Source organism: Neofelis nebulosa, chromosome 11 (genome assembly GCF_028018385.1).
Source record: "Neofelis nebulosa isolate mNeoNeb1 chromosome 11, mNeoNeb1.pri, whole genome shotgun sequence".
NCBI classification, from domain to species: Eukaryota; Metazoa; Chordata; class Mammalia; order Carnivora; family Felidae; genus Neofelis; species Neofelis nebulosa.
The window spans coordinates 90,669,967-90,691,847 of record NC_080792.1 but is presented as its reverse complement, the minus strand read 5'-3'; the positions used below and the strand labels follow the sequence as shown (position 1 = coordinate 90,691,847).

The 21,881-nt window shown below is 50.2% G+C and overlaps 1 protein-coding gene and 1 non-coding gene across 2 annotated transcripts in view; both read right to left on the bottom strand.

Moving 5' to 3' along the window:
* Positions 1-21,881, bottom strand: part of TMEM132B (transmembrane protein 132B) — a 371,909-nt gene that overhangs the window by 333,589 nt on the left and 16,439 nt on the right. The gene's annotated exons all lie outside the window — the stretch shown is intronic.
* TRNAR-UCG (transfer RNA arginine (anticodon UCG)) lies at positions 13,964-14,049 on the bottom strand. Its single transcript has one exon. It is a non-coding gene; the product is annotated as a tRNA-Arg (tRNA).

The following is a 21,881-nucleotide window of genomic DNA, read 5'->3' as shown; positions in this document are numbered from 1 at the left end:
CTTTGTGCTGGGTCCACAGCTGGACTACATTTCCCAGCCTCCCTTGCAGCTAGGAGTGGCCACGTGACTGAATTCCAGCTAATAATATACCAGTAGAAGAGAGGTGAGTTCCCGCCAGGGCTTGCCCCTTAAAAAACTCCCTGCGATGCTCTCGTGCTCTCTTTTCCCCGTTGCAGAGACTGAGGGTGGTAAATGAGCCATAGATTGTAATCACCACATGGAAGGCCGGCTTCGTACCCAGCTGAACCCTCACACAGGAAAGAGATCAAGTTCTACTGGCCTAAGCCCACCCTAATAGAGTAAGTTCTTCCGGAAACGTGATAGAAATCCAAAATATAGGGGCGCCGGGGTGGCTCAGTCGGTTAAGCACCCAACTTTGGCTCGAGTCACGATGTCACGTTTCGTGAGTTCGAGCCCCGCGTCGGGCTCTGGGCTGACAGCTCGGAGCCTGGAGCCTGCTTCGGATTCTGTGTCTCCCTCCCTCTGTGCCCCTCCCCCACTCATGCTCTCTCTGTCTCTCAAAAATAAATACAGATTTTTTAAAAATTCCTTTTTTAAAAAGAAAGATATCCAAAATATAAAAAAGGCATAGCACAGCCAGAAGGCATGGGGGAAGTAGGAGTCAAGGATTGGAGGAAAAACCTACCTTCTGGTAAATACCTCTTTTATACATTTGGCATATTAAAATTTTTTATTATATATTTATTTTTGAGAGAGACAGAGGCTGACAGACACAGACATGAGCAGGGGTGGGGATGGGGGCAGAGGGAGAGGGAGACACAGAATCCGAAGCAGGCTCCAGGCTCCGAGCTGTCAGCACAGAGCCCGACGTGGGGCTCGAACCCACGAACCGTGAGATCATGGCCTGAGCCGAAGTCAGACGCTCAACCGACTGAGCCCCCCAGGCGCCCTGACCACAGTTTTAAAAAGGCAACACGTAGGGGCGCCTGGGGGGCTCAGTCGGTTGAGTGTCCGACTCCTGATTTCAGCTCCCGTCATGATCCCAGGATTGTGGGATCAAGCCTCACGTCAGGCTCCACGCTGAGCCTGCTTGGGATTTTCTCTCCCTCTGGCCCTCTCCCCTCTCACACACTCTCTCTCAAATAAATAAAATGGGGGAAAAAACTTTTTATTTTTTTTTTTAAATTTTTTTTTCAACATTTTTTATTTATTTTTGGGACAGAGAGAGACAGAGCATGAACAGGGAGGGGCAGAGAGAGAGGGAGACACAGAATCGGAAACAGGCTCCAGGCTCCGAGCCATCGGCCCAGAGCCCGACGCGGGGGTCGAACTCACGGACCGCGAGATCGTGACCCGGCTGAAGTCGGACGCTCAACTGACTGCGCCACCCAGGCGCCCCGGAAAAAACTTTTTAAAGGCATGACTTAGAATTATTGTAGCCTCACCCCATTATAATAAACACGCAGTTAACATAGCACATGATTCACAAAGGGTTAGTATATGACCCAGCAACTCTTCTCCTAGGGATATGCCCAAGGGAAGTGAAAACAAGTGTTTACACAAAACAAAACATTGTGCACAAATGTTCCTGGCAACATTGACCACAATGGCCGAAAAGGTAGAAACAACTCAAAGGTCTGTCAACGGATGAATGAATAAATAAGGCTATGGTCCGTCCATAGAATGGGATATTATTCAGCCACAGAAAGGAATGAAGCTCTGACTCACGTTATAACATGAATCAACTTGCAAACACACTCAGTGAAGGAAGCTTGTCGCAAAAGACTACGTAGCGTATGATCTCAGCCGTATGAAATATGGAACAGGCGAATCTAGAAAGACAGAAAGTCTAGAGAGTAATGGTTGCCTGGGGCTGGAGGGAAGGGGAAATATGGGTACGGTCTTATTTTGGGGGTGATGAGAATGTTTTGGTGACCATTGATAGAGGTGACGTTGCACGACAGGGTAAATCTAAATGCCACTGAACTGTATGCTTTAAAATGATTTAAATGGTGAATTTCAGGTTATGTGAATTTTACCACCAAAAAAAAATTTTTTTTAATAAAGGCACAACGAGGACTTGATCTAGAAAAGTAAAATAAAAATTTTGCAAATAAGACTTGCTTACCGTTCACAAAACGCAAATTAGAGCCGCGACTGTATCCCAATCCTTAGATGAAAGGCGAATAAAATGTTGAGAGTAACCATGTAATTCATCCAACAAAATCATTAGGAACGGGAAGCAATGTCCTTCCCTCCTCGTCTGACTTCAGGAACATGACCATAAAGATGCACAGTTTTTGCTAAAATTTATCAGGGCATCATTGATTTCGCCAAGGTCATCTGCTAATCCTTTGATATTCAAATCATTCTATTTTGAGGCATCCATTAAATTAGCAGTGTGGTCGATTTCCTTTTCCTCAAGTGCCAACTGCTCTAACTCTTGAGAGGCCGTCCTCGGTCAATGGTCTTGCCGCGGGTCCGGCAGGTTGCCAACATCACCTTCATTGACTTCCCGAAACCCTACGTTTCTTGCAAGACCCGCGATTTCGCTTTATGATCTGCACTGAAGTTACACTTCGTTATAATTTATTGAATCCACGGTTCCTGCCCGGTCTTTCAAAAATATCAATAAAATGGGATGGACAGGGATAGACATTACCTCTCACTGTGGTTCGCAAATGGGGACTAATTTTGCCCCCCAGGAAACCCTGGTCAACGCCTGGAGACATTTTTAGCTGTCACAGCTTGGGGGGTCGGGGCAGCGCGAGATCACGGCTGGCCTCTGGAAGACAGAGTCCCCGGATGCCGCGAACATCTTGCGGTGCAAAGAGCGGACCCCCCAACAAAGAATTATCCAGCTCGCGACGTCAGCAGCACCGAGGCTGAGAAACACTCCTACAAGGACGGTGGGGTGGGAACCAAATGTACAGATGGTCAGTTCGTTGGAGAGCACTTCATGTTGGGACAATTTTGAATTTCCAGACGGCCACATAACAGCAGGAATTCTACTGGCTCGCCATCTATGGAAAGCCTGGTTGCTGTGACACTTTCCTTACTTGCTCTGGCTGCCAGGATGCCCGGGGCCAAATTTACAGTCAGTCCCTTGGAATACGTTCCTAACACGGCCCCACCCCACCATTACACTAACTATGCAACCGTCCCTCGTTTTCCTTTCCCCCCAGTTGTTTTCATCTTACTTGTGTGCACCGCCTTGAGTCCACGATGGAGGGAAGCGGGATACGTAAGCAACGAGAAGCAGCTCGGAATAAGAGAAGCACATTCCCCCTCAGAATCACAAACACCAGCGCCCCCTTTACCCCCACCCCGGTAGAGGCTGTGTGGTGTGGCTTCCTCCCCCTCTGCCCGAAAGAGCAGGTGCCCGGTTACAGAATAACAGCGAGGCTTTGGCAACAGTCCGGTTTTTCTTACACGGGTGTTCAGAGTTCGGAAGGTGTTAGGGGGGGTCCACCTCAAGGCAGTTTCACTCATCTCAAAAGACCGCATCGCCCCGTAAGCCCGAGCCACAGCCCTTGGTGGACTCAGTGAGCTCTCAGGGAGGGCCCCATGTTCCCAACCTCCCTGGATTGCACCATAGTCAGGAAATGGAGCCTTCCTTCCAGTCTCCCCTCCCACCGCAAGTTTCCAAATTCTACCAGACTTTTGTGGCCCAAATCAAGTCACACCTCCTCCGGGAAGTCTTCCCAGAATTGCCCACGGCTCTCCCTTCTCCTCTGAATCGCTACTGTTCCCCCTCCTGTGGAATCGCCTTGTTTCTGGCAATCCAGTCTTGTCCACATCAGTGTTAGGAGCTTCCCAGGTCCCGGGCAATCTTCCTTTTACAGGCTTCCACGCTACCAAACATACAGAAACGCTCCTACCATTCACATGACATCGAATTATTTTATAAGAGAGTTAAGGCAAATTGAGGTTGGCTGGTCAACATTATATTTTATTGTGCGGTTTCCTGAACACTAGTCTCGGGATTACCGCTTTCTTTCACTGTTTGGAAACTAATAACTTTCTCAGATCTCAAACTTTTCTTTTTCTCTTTATTTTTTTAACTTTAATTTTTGTTAACGTTTATTTATATTTGAGAGAAAGAGAGAGAAACAGTATGAGTCGGGGAGGGGCAGAGAGAGGGAGAGACAGACGGTGAAGCAGGCTCCAGGCTCCGAGCCGTCAGCACAGAGCCCGACGCGGGGCTCGAACCCACAAACCGTGAGATCACGAGCCGAGCCGGAGCTGGACGTTCAACCGACTGAGCCACCCAGGCGCCCCTTTTGCTCTTTATTTCTAATTTATCTCCAGGCAGTTATTTCCAGCTCTGTATGCAGGATAGCAGAAAGTTGGAAAGAACCTGATGTCCACCGATTCATTAAAATGAAGGAGGGTGGATTACAAGGACGATGCGTCTACCAAGGGTAAGATTTGAATACGCACTTTGCAAGATTTTTTTTGCATCTTTACTGAGGTATAATCTCAGATACACTCACGGGCCCTAAACACTATACCTTGAAAACCTAATGGACAAAATGACCTCATTCGTCTCTCTCAGTAGATCTGGTGCTTCTTGAAGAGAAGGAACATGCCTTATTCTCCGTGAATCCCTATGTGCCAAGTACAGAACAAAGTAAGTGCTCATTAAACATTCACCCAACTGGTATTTAACGAGCACTTCCTCTGTGCCAGGCAGTGTACCAGGCCCTGGGGACACATCCATGAATCAGACAAAGGAGACCACTGCTCTTCCTGAAGCTAATATTCCAGGGCAAAACACAGATAAGCGGATAATTATATCCCTACGTGAGGTGGCCGTCGATGCTATGAGAAAAAACAAAGCAGGGACAAAGGGAGAAAGGGTGTTGGGTGCTATGACAGGCAGGATGGCCAGAAATGCCCTCTGGTGTGACGACAGATGGTGACAATCATGTTGCCTTGAGGAAGTGAGCCATACAAACCTCAGGGAAGAGCATTCCAGACATATGGAACAGCACGTGCAAAGGCCTTGTGGTAGGTGTGTGCTCGGCCTCTCAGGGCCAGGAAGGAGGCCAGGGGGACCAGGTAAGGGGATTTTTACTCTGAATGATCTGAATGAGCCGGGAGCCATGGGAGGGCCTAGAGCCGAGGAGGGACAGGAGCAGGTTTAATATCTTAAAAGGCTCACTCTGGCTACATCCTGAAAAACAGACACAGGAGGACAAGGGAAAAGGCATGGAGACCCACTAGGAGACTGCTGCAGCTTCCAGAACCTGCTGATCGACCAGTCAACCAAGAAAACATCAAAGCCGGGAGCCCAGTGGTGCCCCCGCCCACTGTCAGAAAACACGAGCCCGGGCAGCTTTGACTCCTAGACCTCTCGGAGGTGCCGGGACTGAAGAGTCTGCGTCCCCATCGTGGCCTTCTCCAAGACTGGCAGGACGCCCAGACCGAATCGATACTGAACGCACAGGGATTTGCTCTGCACTTGTCTAAGCAGCGGCTGGGCCTCCATGAAACAGCATCATCTTGGGTGCGTGGGAAAGGTTCACTGCCAAACAAAATCCCACAGACTTCTTTCCGTACCTCCAGGCGGTGAGGCTGGGTCACCCCTGGTGCCCACACCGACCTGGTCTAGCGCAAAGAACGGCCTCCGTCCCTAACAGGTGACCTGAGGAAGGAAGGAGGCCGCTTCCCAAACCTTGATGCAAAACACCACCATCTGCCAGGACGTATGGCTAAGCACGCCAAGGACAACACGTAAAGCCTACTGCTTTTCCTAGAAGAAAAGTAAATAAAAACATGCATTAGTAGCTGCTTGGATGGGCATAAACGCTACGGGGAAACAGGAGTGACAAACACCCTCGACCACATACAACGGAGCAAAGACTGTAACGTGCTGCCAAGGCCATCCAGGACATTTGTCCCAACTCTGAGGACGCGTTTCACATCGGTGCTACAAGTCCCTGGGACGTTGCTGGAAACCTCACCATTCACGACACATATTTAAAAAAAAAAAAAAGGTGGGGGGTGCCAGGGTGGCTCAGTCAGTTGAGCGTCCGACTTCGGCTCAGGTCATGATCTCAGAGTCTGTGAGTTCGAGCCCCGCATCGGGCTCTGTGCTGACAGCTCGGAGCCTGGAGCTGTGTCGGATTCTGTGTCTCCCTCTCTCTCCGCCCCTCTCCTGCTCACGCTCTCTCTCTCTCAAAAATAAGTAAACATTAAAAAAAATTTTTTTGACAGTTCAATTTATCACAACATGCCAAATATTGATCTCTTGAACAATGACCGAATAATCAAAAGGGTCAGGGCCTCTCGCTACAGATGGCTTTCAGTTTTTTTTAATTGAGGTGAAATGCACATTACATACAGTTAAGCATTTTAAAGTGAACATTTCAGTGTCATTTCGCGCATTCAGTGTCCTGGAATCACCAGGGCATTTTCATCAGCCCGAAAGTAAACCTCACACCCATTCGCTGTCACTCCCCACGTGGCTGCCCCCCCCCAGCCCCTGGCACCCCCCCGCCCCCCGCCCCGATCTAGGTTCTGTCTCGAGAGATTTGCCTGTTGCGGACGTTTCATATAAATGAAATTCTACAGTATGTGGCCTTTCGGCTCTGGCTTCTTTCACTCGGTGATATGTTTCTGAGGCTCATCCGTGGCATAACGTGCGTCTACTTCATTCTTCTTAAGGCTCAGTAATATTGCTTTGTGTGGACAGACCGCGATTTGTTTATCTATCCATCGGCTGATGGACACCTGGGTCGTTTCCAACTTTGGGCGTTGCGAGTGGTGCCACTGTGACTATCCACAGACAGCGTTCTGTTTAAGCACCTGTTTGCAATTCTCTTGGGTATAAACCTACACGTGGAAATGCTGAGTAATTCTAATTTAAAAAAAAAAAGCTCTGGGGCGCCTGGGTGGCGCAGTCGGTTAAGCGTCCGACTTCAGCCAGGTCACGATCTCGCGGTCCGTGAGTTCGAGCCCCGCGTCGGGCTCTGGGCCGATGGCTCGGAGCCTGGAGCCTGTTTCCGATTCTGTGTCTCCCTCTCTCTCTGCCCCTCCCCCGTTCATGCTCTGTCTCTCTCTGTCCCAAAAATAAATAAAAAACGTTGAAAAAAAAAAAAATTTAAAAAAAAATAAAAATAAAAATAAAAAATAAAAAAAAAAAAAAAAAAAGCTCTGTAGAGCGTCGCCCGGGTCCTCAGGGACCCAGCTGCACAGGCTGATGGCAAAAGCTCAGGATGACCTTTCGATAATCACGGTCTCAGTCTCTGCCCAAATCCAGGGCACGGCCGACCAGGAGGGACACGGTCAGGGCGAGGGCTCCTTCTCTCCCGCCCCAGAACGCCATGGCGTGGGTGCTTGAGATTTCTAGACTTCATTTCTGCACTAGAAATCCAGAAGCCAGCTACAAAATGCTACGACAGCCCAGCAGAGAAAAATCACTCTGGAAGCTCTCAGTCACAAGGTCTACATGAGAAAGAATTTATACAAAGTGCGACACCAGGCTCTTTTTTCCCTTTTTTAAGGGTGGGTAAGGTGGGTGGGGCGGCTGCCTTTTTTATTGTTCTTTTAAAAGATTTTGAAGGGAGTCTCAGTGGCTCAGTCGGTTGAGCGTCCAACTCTTGATTTCAGCCCAGGTCATGATCCTAGGGCTGTGGGATCGAGCCCCACATCAGGCTCTGCAGTGAGTATGGAAACTGCTTAAGATGCTCCCTCTCCTGAGGCGCCTGGGGGGCTCAGTCAGTTAAGTGTCTGACTTCGGCTCAGGTCATGATCTCCTGGTTCGTGGATTCGAGCCCCGCGTCGGGCTCTGTGCGGACGGCTCAGAGCCTGGAGCCTGCTTTGGATTCTGTGTCTCCCTCTCTCTCTCTGCCCCTCCCCTGCTCACGCTCTGTCTCTGTCTCTCTCCAAAAAGTGAACATTAAAATTTTTTTTTTTAATTCTCTCTCTCCCTCCCTCTGCCCCTCATCCTCCTCAATCTCTCCCTCTCTCTAAGCTCATTAATTAAAAAATAAAACTTTTTTTTAAGTTTATTTATTTTGAGAGAGAGAGAGAGAGAGAGAGAGAGAGAGAATCCCAAGCAGGCACCACACCGTCCACGCAGAGCCTGGTGCGGGGCTCCAACTCACAAACCGTGAGATCATGACCTGAGCCAAAATCAAGAGTCGGACCCTTCACCGACTGAGTCACCCAGATGCCCCTAAACAATAAAATGTTTTTAAGTTAAACTATTTAAATAAATAATAAACGCATGTGGCACAAAACGAGAAAGGCACAAATGACCACCCCCATCCTGTCCCCCAGCCAAGAGGACCTGCCCGGGTCACAGGAACCCCTGACCGCACATCTGCAAACAGACAGATGTTTTCTCCTTTTGTCCACACACCCCTTGTTCTCCATTTCTTTATCTACCTACCAGCTCACCCTTAGGGCTTTATCACTATAAATAGATGTGCCTCTTTTGGGTTTTTTTTGTTTGTTTTTTTTTTACCAGCTGCAAAATATTTCCTTACTTGAATACATCATTATTTATGTAATCAGCTTAGACCTATCCCAAATCTCTCCTAGTAGGAACAATGACTGCACTGGCACATTTTGCACACATGGAAAATGTATTTAAATGATAAATATCTCAGGGTGGGATCCTGGGTCAAAGGTATGTATGGGGTTAGTTATAATAGATAATAACCTTTAGTGCATTTTGTGTTTTTTGTTTGTTTTTTAATTAGAGAGAGAGAGCCTCAGGGAGGGGAGCAGAGGGAGAGAGAGAGAGAGAGAGAGAGAGAGAGAGAGAGAGAGAAACTTCACGCAGGCTATTCACTGAGCTCAGAGCCTGACGTGGGGCTCGATCCCACTACCCTGGGATCATGTCCTGAGCCAAAATCAAGAGTCGGACGCTCGATTGAGCCATCCAGGCACCCCTTCAGCCCACTTTGGAATTAAGGGAAGGGAATGGAGACTCTGTGGGGGAAAGAGATTAACTACATGTAAAATATATCCCAAGCACTGAATCTCAGAACCATCTGAGAGGCAAGTGCTGATACCCCGACTTTCAGGACAGGGAAACTGAGGTTCAGAGATGTCAGCGAGTAACCCAGTCGGGTACCCGACCCCCAGGCTGGGCTCTCCTCTCCATCCCAGCGGCCCTGCCAGAATGCACAGAAGTCAGACAGCGCCGGGCCGGGCCACAGCTGGCAGCCTGCCTTCCAGCCCGTGAACTCCAAGTGCCCAGAATCTGTTGATTTATGGTTCTGCTCTGATACCCGTATTAATCACCATAACTTTTAATTGCACTAATACAAGCATCATATGTTGCTAATTACACAATGCGGATGAAAAACTCTTCCAGATGAACTTCACCACTCAATCTAATCAGAATGGCAAGTCATGTTTTAATTACAAACTGGAGCGCACGGGGAAGGCATCTGCATGGCGGCTCAGGGGCCCGATGGCTCCAGCTTGTGAAACGCCAGGACCACAGCCAGCGGCCACGGCGCCGAGGCAGGCCCGTGTGGGTGATGGGGCAGGGAGGGTGGGCAGGCGATGGCTCCCGTGGGCTCCGGGCCGGGGGTGGCCCAGCCGGGCCCCTCCTGTGCAGACACCTGTGCGGTCCCCGGGCCGCACCCTTCATTCCCGTCCAGGGAAGGAATCACCGGCTCCTTTTCTCGGGAACTAATCAAAGAAAGGCGTGTTATCGGTGACCTTTTCTGGAACATCCTTTAACATCCTGTCAATTTGCCCACACTCACAGAGCAGAGAGAATCCGGCTGCGATAATAGAGTAATTTCAGGGGCGACGCAGGACGGAGGAAAGGATCTCAGCTCTCGTTTTCTCGGCAAAGACACAAAGAGGCCTTCGAGACTGAGGGCTAGAGAAGGAAGCCGGAGGGTGGGGGGTGTTAAGAGCTGACTTCTGTGTCCCCAAAATCCATATGTGGGAGCCCCAGCCCCAGTGTTAAGCATGTGGCGACGGCAGCTTTTACGCCGCTGATTAGGGGGGATGACGCTGAAAGGGTGGGATGCGAGCGAACAGGACGCGTGTCCTTGTGAAGAGGATACACTGCAGCTCTTTCTGTGTCTCGCTCTCTCTCCCCGTACGAGGGATGGAGGGCAAGTGTCCGCCCGCAGGCCAGAGAGAGTCCTCACCGGAAACCAGATCTTGATCTCTAACACCCGGCTTCCAGAAGGGAACGTCTGCGGCTTAAACCACCCTGCGTGGTGTTTTGTTAAGGCGGCCCAAGTCGACGAACGGGGCAGGCAGGTGGCATCAGGCTTCCAGGGAAGCCCAGGGTCAGAGGTCACAGAGGTCTGTAAGAAGTGGACGAGGGGGGCTGCGGCGTGCAGAGTGATCGCCTCCCGCAACGACGTCCACCCCTCCTCCCTGGGACCGGGGAACGTGACCTCACGGAGGGAAAGGGATCCTAAGGTGGGGAGACTGTCCCGGATTATCAGGGTGGCCGTGTGATCACAGGGGTCCCTGTAAGAGGGAGGCAGGAGGTCAGCCAGAGAATGGAGAGGCAAGGACAGAAGAGCGCCCCCCCCGGCCACGGAACGCGGGCTCCAGCGCAGGGCAGAGGAGACGAGGAAGCTCCCCCAGAGGACCCCCCGGCGCCTCAGGAAGGAACACAGAGAGGCCCACACCTCGACCCTAGCCCAGGAGGACCCACCTTGGCACCTGCTACAACGTGGATGCACCTCGGGGACGTTGTGTCAGTGAAAGAGGCCAGACACGAAGGGTTACACAGCGTACGATTCTCTTTATAGGAAAAGTCCAGAATAGAGGCAAAGAGGAGACGGCGGGGGGGGGCAGGGGGCGGGAACCGGGAAAACGTTCTGGAACTAGACAGAAGCTGTGGTTGCACGCCACTGTGCGTGTCCTGGGAAACACTGCATTGTATGCATACTTTGAAATGGTTAATCTTACGCGACGTGAATTTCACCTCGATTTTAAGAACAATAGTGGAGGAAGAGCGGCTGGGGGAGGGGCTTCCCCCGAGAGGAAACAGGGAGGACCAAACCCGTGAATCCGCTCTCCTGTTGAAACGAGCGAGTGATTCGCGCGTTCCTCTGTGCGTCGTTACCGGCCGTGAATGAAGGAAGCGGCCGCATTTCACCGCGGCGCCCCCACCCCCGGGGCTCGCTTTGCAGGGGAACCCAGCTCGCTCAGATTCCCAGAGACGATGGTGACCTAAAGGGGGACGGGGGCCGGCACAGGAAAGAGAGAGGCCATCCCTCACGCATCCCTGCCAGCTAGAAGCCAGGAAAACAAGACGTTGGTTCATATTTGGAGACAGAGGAAGCCAGGCCGAGAGCTCAGAAGGTGGATAGTGCGGGGCAGTTTCAAGGGAGGGTGGAGGGTGATGTGCATGCTGCCCTCCTATTTTTTGGATCCCCTGGTTTCCCATCCTGTTCCTCAGAGTTCTCCCAGCAGGACTCAGCCTCCAGGCCACTGGACCAACGGGCTGTGCACTGGAGGCAGCTCGGAAACCCAGACAAGAGGAACTTCAGGGAACAGGTCTTCAGGGAACAGGTGCACTCCCGGGGGCTGGGATGGGCACACGGAGTGCTGAGCTCAGGGAAGTCTGGGGAGTTTGAGGCTGTCTTTGGGGAAGGGGCAGGGGACAGGAACACGGTGGACAGCTGATTGGGGGACGAATATCTGGAGCAGGAGGCATTTGAAATTCCCAACAAAGACCCAGAAATCCAGCCGGGCACTTGAGATCCCCACTGAAAGCAAGCGTCGCAAGTCAAACATGCCCTTGCACCTGTTCTTGGGCCACCCCGGAAGGGTTGGTGCAAATCAGCCCTTCTAAGAGCTCAGGCCAAAATTCTGGCCCCTCCCTCCTCCCCACCTGCACCGCCCCAGATCCAAGTTCCCAGCACTGGCCTGGCCTCCTCTCTGGTCTCTACCCTGACCCCCCATCCTACCCCACCAGGCACTGCTCTGTCTTCGACACCATGGGAAAGGAACCTTTTAGAATGGGAATCGGTCCAGACCACTCGCTGCTCAACCCCTCCGGTGGTCATTCCACTCACGGTCAAAGCCAAAAGCGCTGCAGCGACCCACTGAGCCCTTTGTGATCTGCCCTCATCACCAACAGGGTCTCCTCGGCCCTAGTGTGTCCTCCTCAGGCCACACCAGCTTCTCTGCTGTTCCATTAACACACCCCTGTTCCCACCCCAGGGCCTTTGCACTTGCTGCTCCCACAGCCTAGAGCACCCCTCCCCCTAGAAAGCCTCGAGATTTGCTCCTGGGATCTCCGCTCAAGCGCTGTCTTCTCAGCCAGCTCTCCTCTGACCATGACCACCCTCCGTACAAAGTCAGCTCCCCGACCCAGAATTCCCAACACCCTCCCTGGGTAATCTTCCCTCATAGCACTCGCTTCCTCCATGAGAATCTCTACCCCGCAAGAGAGCCAAGATTTCTGTCTACCTCATTCACTGATATGTCCCCAGAGCCTAGAACGGTGCCTGACATGGACATTAGACGCTCAATAAATTACTACGTGTTGAATGAAAAAAATGGGTGTTCAAGCAAGTGAGCAGGTACAGATTAAATCCACAGAAAGAAGTCTGGAAAGACCCTCACGACAGTTCTAGGGGTAGTTCGCTCCAGGGAAGGAGAGGAGAATTCAGTACAGGGGAACGTTTCAATTTTCTACTAGGAGAGAATATATATGTACAACGTGTATCGTTACATTTTCTTAAATAAAATCAATAGCCGTTGTATTCCATAGTATAAAAGAGGAAAGAAAACCCGTGGAACAAAGAGCTGCCACAAAACAGAAGCCTGTCTGAGTCACTGGGACTCAGCTCTGCCAAATGGTTCAGGCCAATGACCGACAGGGCTTGAGAAACAAGGGACGAGTGTCTCCACGCTCCCGGGCGTGTCCAGAGCAGTGGTGGCCGGGAGGAGCGGGCTACCAGAGGGGCCCCAGAGGAGACGGCCGTCCTTGCTCCTGGCCCTGCGGTCAGACCCTGGAGCACAGCACAGCAAACCAAGTAAATGCCCCTCCCGGGGCCACCCACAGCATAGGTGACAAGGGACAGAAACAGGACAGCCTCCCATACCCTGGGCAGCACTGTCCCGGTGACCAGGCTGCTCTTCTGCCTGGCCGGCACCTGCTGTCCAGGCTGGGACAACACAGCCCAGCTGGCCACTGGGCCAACCCCCTCCCCTGGAGACAAGCAGTCCCCGAGCCCGGACCCTGCTGAGAGATGGCCGCTGCCCTGAGCGAGCCAGCCTGGCGCTGAGTCAGACAGAGACGCTGCAGCCCGGACGGGGATCCTCCCCCCAGAGACCAAATTAATTCGGAGGGTGCTCACGGCGATGGCAGGCAGGGGCATCGAGTACCTGGTGCGGGAGGTGGGGCAGCCCGCACCCTGAACCCCCACACGAAGCCGAAAACCAGCTTTGTGGCAGCCAGAGGAGGAGACCCTGTTTACCACTGGGCTGCAAAAGGGGGCCTTCCTTCCAGCGACACTCAGAAAGGAGACCCTGCACGGCTCCCCACTGCTCTTAGGTAAGATCCAAAGTCCTGATGCCTGCCGTGGAATACAATTCAGCCATGAAAAAGGAAAGAGCCACGGACGCCTGCTACAACATGGGCGAACCTCAAAACACCATGCGGGGTGAAAGCCAGACACAGAAGGCCACGAAGGGTATGATTCCATTTTGGGAAATGTCCAGAACGGGCAACCCACAGGCAAAAAGTAAACCAGCGGTGGCCAGGGGCTGGGGGGGAGGGGGGTGGCTACGTAACGGGTATGGGGTCTCCTTTGGGGGATGAAAATGTTCTGCCATTGAACAGGGCTGTGGTTGCACAGCACTGAATGTGCGAAATGCCACTGACTTGTTAAAATGGTTCATCTGTATGTGAATCTCACCTCCGTTAATTTTTTTTTTAAGTTTATTTAATTTTGAGAGAGCGCACAAGTGGGGGAGGGGCAGAGAGAGAGAGAGAGAGAGAGAGGGAGAAGAGAGAGAATCCCAAGCAGGCTCCACACTGCCAGCACAGAGCCCGACGTGGGGCTCGAACCCACGAAACCGCGAGATCACGACCTGAGCCGAAGTCAGACGCTCAACCGACTGAGCCACCCGGGCGCCCCATAGGTTTGTTTTAATCCAAATTCCTTCCCTCGGTCTGCAAGGCCCTGCATAACCCGAGCCCTGTCCATCTCTCCGGCTACATCTAACGTCACCTCGGCCCATTTTCTCCCTCGCTGATACTGGTTACACTGGACATCCCAGGTGAGCCATCAAGGAGTTCCAGTCCTGGGTCTGCACAATGCACATACCTCAGTTTCCCCAACTGTTCAATGAGGGCATTGGCTTAGCTGGTACATGGGAGATGCAGATTCACGTATCTTGATCGCCCCTGTCCAACACTTCAGCTAGTAGCCACGTGCAGCTGTGGCTGCAAATATAAGCTGAAATTTATATTTCAATATACATGGGGGCACCTGGGTGGCTCAGTCTGTTGAACATCCGACTTCGGCTCAGGTCATGATCTCGCGGTCCGTGAGTTTGAGCCCCGCATCGGGCTCTGCGCGGGCGGTACGGAGCCTGCTTGGGATTCTCCCTCCCTCTCTCTCTCTCATCCTCCCCCACTTGCTCTCTCCCTCAAAATAAACAAAAACTTTTAAAAAATTAAATATGTGTGAACCAAAATGAATTGGAATCGTAAGTTCAGATCCTTAGTTTCTCTGGCCACATCTCAGATGCTCCACAGCAGCCTGTGGCTACCCCAGTGAAGAACACACATAGCAAACGTCCCCATGGTCATAGAAAGATGGCCAGCGCTGGTCCAGAGGGCTGGACAGGCAACACGTTCTAGATGGAATGTTGTAAGCCCCTTGACAGGAGGGGCTATAAACTCAGTCCCTACAACAGCGCCGGGCACGTAGTGGGCGCTCACTGACAATCTTATGCATAAACTAGAGATCACGTCGCTGCAAACCAGTGGTCCCAGCCCTGCGGTTCTTCAAGAGGAAGCCAAACACCCAAATTGTCACACTAAATCTTCTATATCTCTGGAACATGAGCTCGAAAATTATCACGGCACGGGTCTGCCCAAACGGGTCTGGCCAAACGGGTCTGCCCCTGGGCAGGATACGGCCACGAGACAGGTGCTGGTTGTCAACCGCTGCATGAGGAGGTGGCCAAGTTTCCCTCCACCTGTGCGCATCAGGAGAGGGGCTCGCGGACACAGAGAACCCAGCAGGTCACAGAAACTCTAAAACTTCCCACTGACCTCCCCAGGAGCATCCAGAAGAGACACGGGAGGAAGAAGCCAGCGCAGAAACAATGTGCCCAAGCCCCGGGTGAAATTAATATTCTAATCCCAGTGTCTCACATCTCACATCGATGAAGGCAGCCACTGCCACTGTCCTGGAATGCTGACTCCCCGCGATGACCCTTTTCAAGGGAGTAAAGGGGCAAATATACGGAGGCGGGGGCTGTGGGGAAGGAGTATCTGGGCACCAAGGCCAGCGGCAGGACCCGATGCCAGGAGGAGCCCACGTCGAACCTGCTGTCCAGGAGTCAGGTCGGACTGTGTGACAGGCCACGTTTAAACCATAGGGCCCCAGGGGCGCCTGGGTGGTTCCATCAGCTGAACGTCCGACTTTGGCTCAGATCGTGATCTCACGGTTTGTCGGTTCAAGTCCCGCATCAGGCTCTGTGCTGACAGCTCAGAGCCTGGAGCCTGCTTCAGATTCTGTGCGTGTGTGTGTGTGTGTGTGTGTGTGTGTGTGTGTGTGTCTGCCCCTCCCCCACTCACACTCAGTCTCTCTCTCTCTCTCAAAAATAAACATTAAAAATTTTTTTTTAAATCCTTGGGCCCTGGGGCACCTGGGTGGCCCAGTCGGTCGAACATCCAACTCTTGGTTTCGGCTCAAGTCATGACCTCACAGTTCGTGGGTTCAAGCCCTGTGTCAGACTCTGTGTGCAAAGTCTGCTTGAGATTCTCTCTCTCTCTCATAATAAATCACTTCCTTAAAAAGCCACAGGGCCCCAAGGCCAGGCACCAGAAAAGGGCCTGGGGCATCCGGTGCCCCTGTGGAAGACAAGTAGGAAGGACATCACTACATTTGGAAGAAACTAAAGGGAAAGTGAACCAGGCCCACGAGACCCCCACCTGCCAGCTGGGGGGTCGGCCATCCTTCACCAGCATTCACAGCCTTCCTGACGAATCCAGGAGCCAAGAAGCCCCTCCCTCCCCACCCCCTCCACTCTGTCCTTGGTCAGAGGACCTTGAAAGCATGTCTGCAAATTCTTTGACACTTCTCTGATCAAGAGAGGGAGTCAAATTCCCCTTCCCTTGATTATGGGCTGACATCTGATGAATAAAATGCAGTGAAGTCACCCCAAGTGACTTCGGAGGCTAGGTCATTGCAGGCGACTGAATGCATTAATGAAAAGCGTTTTAAAGTGGCTTCGTGGAGAAAACTTTTTTTTTTTTTTCGGTACATATTGGCGTCCGAGAGATCACAAGTTCCGGAGAAGCAACAAAACTCCACTAAGCCTAGAAAAAAAACTATAAAGCCCTGTCACCAAAGATAAATATGTTGGTCTCAGCAAATGCTTCCAAAGGGCAGGGCTGTCATAGACGTATTGGATTAAAATCGAGAATGTTAAGGCAATTAGGCCAGCACCACCTCCCATCAGGTCTGTCGCTTGTGACCCGTCGTTTCTGTTAGGATGACCCCACCCAACGTTGTGGAATGCACCCTTCGGCTAAGATTTCTGTGCGCAGCTGTGTGCTACCTCTCGTGGGTGGCATCGACGTTTTCGTCTTTGACATTCAGCGTTCCAACCCTACGCCAGGTGCAGGAGATTGAGATCATTTTTGAAACACTTTTGATTGGCAAGGGGAGGGGGAGAGGGAGGCACAAGGAAGAACCTCTCATACCAGTAATTACTGGCAGATGGCATCTACTGTGTCTGACGGCATTCTAGGCACTGTAAGGAAAGCAAGGAAGGAAGGTTTAAAAAAATATGTATCCATACAACTCTGTCCTCGATGAGCTCAGTCTGGAGGGGGAGGTGAGGTATGTGCAGACTTTCTAGAGCACACAGAATGCCAAAGGCTTTCCCAGGAGGATGGTCACTTCCAGGGAATCTGGAAGGGAATCTGAGAAGCCTCCGCGGGGCTTCCGTTGGGACGCTTCCGGTTGGAAGCGAGAAAAACCCGACTCAAAGTAGCTTCAGGGAAAAAAAAAGTACCCTGGGTCACGTACCGGGGAAGTTCAAGATCAAGCTCATCTCAGAAATAGCTACTTCGAGGCACTCGGCTATGGTCCCCAGGAAAGCTTCCCGCTCTGTCTCTCGGTTTCATCTTTGCCCCGTGGTGCCTCATTCCCACGCAGATCCAGAACAGTCGGTACCTTCTAAGACGGCCTGCTGGCATGCACAGCTTTGTACAGTCCTCTCCCCTTGAGTAAATGCCTTCTGACCGATAGAACACTTCCATGATTAGGCTGCAAGAGGTGGTCATGTAGTGGCTTTGATAAAGCAAACTGCCATATGGAGAGAGGGCCACGTGGCAAGGAACCGAGGACCAGGGTCCAAGAACCCACAAAAAGTGAATCCTGCCAACAACCATGAGAACATGGAAACAGGACAGTGCCCCCGCCCCAGGCGAGCTTTCAGATGAGACCCCAGCCCTGGCCAACATCTTACCTGCAGCCCTGCGACAGATCTGGAGGCAGAAGAGACCCCACGCGCAGGTCCCTAACCAATAATAAAAGGGTATTGTTTTGAACCATTAGCTTACGATGATTTGTTACACAGCAATACTAACCGATACCACCAGGCTTACCTCCTACGAGCTTAGCAACTGCAGCAGAAAAGAAGGACCTCTTACCCAGTGTTTGCAACAAACATCCCAGGGCCAGCCCTCATTGGCCCAGCTTGGGTCATGTGCCCAAGCGTGATCCAATCCATGAGGCCTTGCTGAGATGCTCTGATGGGTCAGAAAGTCAGAAGCCAGCCCCTGAAGGAGGAGGAGGAAATTGGCAGGATCCAAACCACGTGGCCTCAAAGCAGGGAAGCCATAGTTTTTCCCAAATGAAAACCAGGGTGTTCTAACAAATTGGACAACCTAGAAAAATGGATACATGCCTCAAAAGCATACAATCTTCCGAGATTCAGTCATGTACAGAAATAGAAAATCTGAACAGACTGATTACTAGCAATGAAATTAAATCAGCAATTAAAATAAAACTCCCCGTGGGGCGCATGGGTGCCTCAATCAGTTAAACATCCAACTTCAGCTCAGGGCACGATCTCACGGTTCTTGAGTTCAGGTCCCGCATCAGGCTCTCTGCTCTCAGCACAGAGCCCGCTTCTGTCCTCTGTCCCCCTCTCTCTCTGCACCTCTCCCGCTCATGTTCATACTCTCTCTCAAAAATAAATAAACATTGGGGCGCCTGGGTGGCGCAGTCGGTTAAGCGTCCGACTTCAGCCAGGTCACGATCTCGCGGTCCGTGAGTTCGAGCCCCGCGTCAGGCTCTGGGCTGACGGCTCGGAGCCTGGAGCCTGTTTCCGATTCTGTGTCTCCCTCTCTCTCTGCCCCTCCCCCGTTCATGCTCTGTCTCTCTCTGTCCCAAAAATAAATAAAAAAAAAACATTAAAAAAAAAATTTTTTTTTAAAAATAAATAAATAAATAAATAAATAAATAAACATTAAAAAAAAACAATTAAAATAAAATAAAATAAAATAAAAATGAATTGAACTGAGTTAAATTAAGTTAAATTTAATTTAATTTAATTATTTAATTTAATTAAAAAAACAAAACTCCAAACACACAGAAGTCCAGGACAAGATAGCTTCACAGGTAAATTCTACCAAACATTTACTTACTTACTTACTTACTTACTTGCTTACTTATTTTTATTGAAATACAGTTGGCACAGTGTGACATTAGCTTCAGGTGCACAACCTAGAAATTCAACACGTCTATACATTATGCTATACTCGCAAGAGTAACCATCTGTCACCATACAGTGCTACCGCAATACTATTAACTCTATTTCCTATGTTGTACCTTTCACCCCTGTGACTTATTCATTCCACAACCAGGAGCCCTACCTGCCACTTCCCCTCACCCATTTTGCTCATCCCCCCAGCCCTCCTCCCCTCTAGCAACTATCAGTTTGTTCCCTGTATTTACGGGTCTGTTTCTGCTTTGGGTTTGTCTTGATTGGTTTTCCAGTCTACCAAACATTTAAAGAATAGTTAATACCTATCCTTCTCAAGTTACTCTAAACAAAATTGGAGACATATGAATGCTTCCAGATTCGTTCTACAAGGCTAGCATTACCCTGATACTAAAACCAGACAAAGACACTACGAAAAAAAAAAAAAGAAAGAAAGAAAGAAAGAAAGAAAATTACAGGTCAGTATCTCCAATGAACATAGATGCAAAAATCCTCACCAAAGTATTAGCAAACCAAATTCAACAAGACATTAAAAAGATCATACACCATGATCAACTGGGATACATTGCAGGGATATGAGGTTGGTTTAACATCTGCAAATCAATCAACATATAATACACCACATTAACAAAACAAAGCATAAAAATCATATGATTAGGGGTACCTGGGTGGCTCAGTCAGTTGAGCAGCGACGACTTTGGCTCAGGTCATGATCTCGTGGTTTGTGAGTTCAAGTCCCACATCGGGCTAGCTGCTGTTAGCACAAAGCCCACTTCAGATCCTCTGTCCCCCTCTCACTGCCCCTCCCCCACTTGTACTCTCTCAAAAATAAATTAAACATTTTAAAAAATCATATGATCATCTCAACAGACGCAGAAAAAGCATCTGACAAGATGCAACATCTATTTATGATAAAACTCTCAACAAACTCAGTGCAGAGGAAACACGCATACCTCAACATAACACAGGCCATATATGACAAACCCAGAGCTAACATCTGACTCAACAGTGAAAAGCTGAACATTTTTCCTATAAAATCTGGAACAAGACAAGGATCTCCATTCCTCCCACTTTCACTCAACATAGTCGTAGAAGTCCCCGCCACAGCAATTAGGCAAGAAAAAGAAATAAAAGGGATCCAAATTGGAAAGGAAGAAATAAACTGCCACTATCTGCGGATGACATGGTACAATAAATAGAAAACCCAAAAGACCCCACCGAACAACTATTAGAATAAGTGTGAATTCAATAAAGTTGCAAGACACAAAATTAGTATACAGAAATGTGTTGCGTTTCTACACACAAAGAGTGAACTGTCAGAAAGAGAGATTTTAAGATAAAATTTACAACTGCGTCAAAAAGAATAAAACACCTAGGAATAAATTTAACCAAGGAGGTGACAGACCTGTGCTCTGAAAACTAGATATGACATTGAGGAAAGAAATCGAAGACAACACAAATAAACAGAAAGATACACTGTGCTCGCGATTTAGAAGCATAAATAGCGTCAGGGCGCCTGGGTGGCTCAGTCGGTTAAGCGTCCGCCTTCGGCTCAGGTCATGATCTAGCTGTTTGAGAGTTCGAGCCCCGCGTCGGGCTCTGTACTGACGGCTCGGAGCCTGGAGCCTGCTTCAGATTCCGTGTCTCCTCTTCTCTCTGCCCCTCCCCTGCTCATGCTCTGTCTCTCTCTGTCTCTCAGTAATAAATAAACGTTAAAAAATTTAAAAAAGAGGGGCGCCTGGGTGGCGCAGTCGGTTAAGCGTCCGACTTCAGCCAGGTCACGATCTCGCGGTCCGTGAGTTCGAGCCCCGCGTCAGGCTCTGGGCTGACGGCTCGGAGCCTGGAGCCTGTTTCCGATTCTGTGTCTCCCTCTCTCTCTGCCCCTCCCCCGTTCATGCTCTGTCTCTCTCTGTCCCAAAAATAAATAAAAAACGTTGAAAAAAAAAATTTAAAAAAGAAAAGGATAGTGTCAAAATGTCCATAGTACCCAAAGCAACCTACAGGTTCAAGGCAATCTCTATCAAAATACCACCGGTATTTTTCATAGAACTAGAACAAACAATCCTAAAATTTGTATGGAACCTCTAAAGCCCCCAAATAACCAAAGCAATCTTGAGAAATTAGAACAAAGTCGGGGGTATCATGTTCCCAGAGTTCACGCTATGCTTCAAAATTATAGTAATCGAAACAGTACGGAACTGGCCCCAAAACAGACACATAGATCAGTGGAACAGAGCAGAGATCCCAGAAACAAACCCACACTTACACGGTCACTTAATCTGTAGCAAAGGAGGCAAGAATATACAATGGGGAAAAGACAGTCCCTTCAATAAATGGTGCTGTAAAACTAGACAGCTACACGCATCTGAATGAAAGTGGACCACTTCCTTACATCAAGGATATTCAGGGGCGCCTGGGTGGCGCCGTCGGTTAAGCGTCCGACTTCAGCCAGGTCACGATCTCGCGGTCCGTGAGTTCGAGCCCCGCGTCGGGCTCTGGGCTGACGGCTCGGAGCCTGGAGCCTGTTTCCGATTCTGTGTCTCCCTCTCTCTCTGCCCCTCCCCCGTTCATGCTCTGTCTCTCTCTGTCCCAAAAATAAATTAAAAAAAAAAAAAGGGGCGCCTGGGTGGCACAGTCGGTTAAGCGTCCGACTTCAGCCAGGTCACGATCTCGCGGTCCGTGAGTTCGAGCCCCGCATCAGGCTCTGGGCTGATGGCTCGGAGCCTGGAGCCTGTTTCCGATTCTGTGTCTCCCTCTCTCTCTGCCCCTCCCCCATTCATGCTCTGTCTCTCTCTCTGTCCCAAAAATAAATAAAAAACGTTGAAAAAAAAAAAGGATATTCAAAGTGGATTAAAGACTTAAAGATACGACCTGACACCATAAAAATCCTAGAAGAAAACATAGGTGGTAAGCTCTTTGGTACTGGTCTTAGCAATAATTTTTTAGATCTGTCTCCTCAGGCAAGGATAACTGAAGCAAAAATAAACTCCTGA